General features: G+C 42.5%; 1 pseudogene; it reads right to left on the bottom strand.

The window, feature by feature from the left end:
* Nucleotides 1–203: 203 nt before the first annotated feature.
* LOC111169494 (peroxiredoxin-1 pseudogene) lies at nt 204–937 on the bottom strand (annotated as a pseudogene).
* Nucleotides 938–2877: the final 1940 nt, after the last annotated feature.

Genomic DNA, 2877 nt, shown 5'->3' with positions numbered 1-2877 from the left:
GCTCAGGTTTAATAAAACTACAAAAGACCAAAAGCGATAACCTACTACTATACACATCAGTTTGCCTGCCCCATAATACAGCTCAGGCCATTCCCTCCAGAGGAAGAAAGGCTGGCCTCCCCAACCCCTGCAGGAAAGGCCTGTCCTGTCCCACACCACATCTCGGCTGAGTGTAAGGTCCTGTGTTTTAAGCATTACAATAGTACAAAATACAATAGTTTTGTTCACATGGCCACCTACTGCAACCTGGCCCTAAAATGGCCCAGTGCTCACTTCTGCTTAGAGAAATATTCTTTGCTCTTCTGGACATCAGGCTTGATGGTATCACTGCCAGGCTTCCAGCCAGCTGGGCACACTTCCCCATGTTTGTCAGTAAACTGGAGGGCCTGAACTAGTCTCGGTGTCTCATCCACAGAACGGCCAACAGGAAGGTCATTTATGGTGATCTGTTGAATGATACCCTTATCATCGATAATAAAAAGGTCCCTGAATGAGATGCCTTCATGGGCCTTTAAGACCCCATATTCCTGAGCAATGGTGCGCTTGGGGTCTGATATCAAGGGAATGTTCATGGGTCCCAGTCCTCCTTGTTTCTTGGGTGTGTTGATCCATGCCAGGAGACAGAAGTGAGAATCCACAGAAGCACCAATCACTTGGCAGTTGAGTTTCTTAAATTCTTCTGCCCTATCTCTGAAAGCAATGATCTCTGTGGGGCACACAAAGGTGAAGTCAAGAGGGTAAAAGAAGAACACAACATATTTTCCTTTGTAGTCAGATAGACTGATATCTTTGAACTGACCATCTGGCATTACAGCAGTTGCTTTGAACTGGGGGGTATAGTGCCCAATTTTGGCATTTCCTGAAGACATATTGCTATCAGCAGTTCTCACAGACAAACCACAGAAGACAGTCAGGAAAGAGACACGCCAAAATAAATTCTTTGTATCCTCAAAAAGAAAAGAAAAAGTACTCTTGTGGAAAGATCCTCACCTCCCCCAGCTCAGCCATCAACTTGCTGTGGGGACCTCCTGTAAGGCATTTCATCTCTCTGGGCCTCAGTCTTCTCATATGTAAAATAGAGATGTCTTTCAGCATTTTAGAAGCTCCAGTTAGTCTGGGCTCAAAGAAAGGGAAAGAAAGAAAGGTATGAGGTAGTGTCTAAAATGCTAAGGTGACTTCAGCAAAAGTGCAATAGTAGTCCTAAGTCCTATTAGCTCAGAGTCCACAAGTCCTGGCCTTTTCTTCTACCTCCCTCTCCATCTTCCCTCTTGTCCCTGGTGTAAGGCTGTGTTTGGTTCTGAGACCTTCATTCCATCAATAAATATGTATGGCAATGGAAGCCCCAAGATTCAGATTGCCTCGTTTCCTGTTCTCAAGTACCCCTCACAACCATACCCCTCCACTTCTCATTTCCTTCCACTGCCTACACATACCTTCCCTCTCTTCGGTAAGTGGTCCTCAGTGGGGGCGGGAGGGTGGGGGTCCATATTGCTCCCTAGAAGGCATTTTGGGAAATATACGGTGGTACTTTTTGTTGTCACAACAACTGGGGGAGAGGGTGGGCAGCGTTCAGGGTTGCTAAAGTCCTGCAGTGCACATGATGGTCTTATCTCATGTGACTTTTGAATGTCTGCTAGACATTCATGTAGGTGAAAAGACTGTTTACGATTATCCGAGCTTATAGCCCAACTCCATATTAAACAAAAACACCAAGTATTTTTATACAGTTTAAATTAACACTGAAGTTTTCAAAAATGCAACAATCATGTAAATCAAGGGAAGATTGTGCGTTGTTTTATTCAGAATTTTACCAAGAGTTGTTCATCATTTGGAAAACCACATTGTAACCAAAAGTAAGGTCCAGCTGCTCGCCTCTCAAAAGCCAATAAAGAGGCAAGTTGGTGGAAAGGAAAATTTGCTTTATTTTGGATGCTGGCAACCTGGGAGGAGGGCGAACTCCTGTCCAAAGGCCAGCTACCCCCGACCCCCAACAACCAGTGTGCAAGAGCTTTTATAGACAGAGGGAGGGGGCTACATGCAGAAGCAAGAGTCAGCTCTGACAGTCCTCTTGAAATTGGTCATGTGGTGGTCTGACCAGCATCATCTTGATTGTTTTAAGTACAGTTAATCTTCAGTTCCAGGGTCGGTTTGTTCCCATTTCCTTGAGCCCAATTCTCAGAATTGTGGCCGCTTATGTCATGGTTATAGTCTGGTCATCCTGTAGTTAACTTCTTCTACCTGGTGCGGGTTTCAATATCTACAAGATAGCCCACAGAATATGGCTCAGAATATTATCTATAGCCCATGAAGAGGAACTAAAGGTCCTTGATTATGCTTAGTGACTATTATTATTTAGTCTTGGACTGTTTTCCTTTGTTTCTGAATTTTCTCACTCTCTGATTAAATTTATTCTTTAATAAAAGTTTTTCCACAGACAAAAGGCAGGCAGAGGACATTGTGGGGAGGACCATAGGGTCCTGCTCCATTTCAACATCACTATGGCAATGCCATCTGTGGTATTTGAGTGACCAATACAACACACCTGTATCAGTTAGCATTTTCAGATGGAGGTCACTGACTTCATTATGTCTTCCAGTATAATCATGATTAAGCATTTAGATATTGAAATATGTTTTATTTTGTTAAAAAATATAATTTTATGTCCTTAATGTTACAGTTAGGACATTATGCTCATCTTTTCAAATTAGGTATATAGGTAAGTTACTTATCCACAAACTCCATTTCAGGAAAATAAAAGGGTATTACAAAATATTTGTTATAAAGTCATTATTGAGTTTGGCGGTTGAGAATAACTATCTTAGAGATTCATTTTTTAATAATCCTCAATTCTTGTTCATGAGCCTGTCTCCTGGCTTC

This window comes from Delphinapterus leucas, chromosome X, assembly GCF_059928025.1.
Source record: "Delphinapterus leucas isolate spDelLeu-1000000601 "Yukka" chromosome X, BTC_Dleu_Yukka2, whole genome shotgun sequence".
NCBI classification, from domain to species: Eukaryota; Metazoa; Chordata; class Mammalia; order Artiodactyla; family Monodontidae; genus Delphinapterus; species Delphinapterus leucas.
This window is presented reverse-complemented; position numbering and strand designations above follow the sequence as displayed.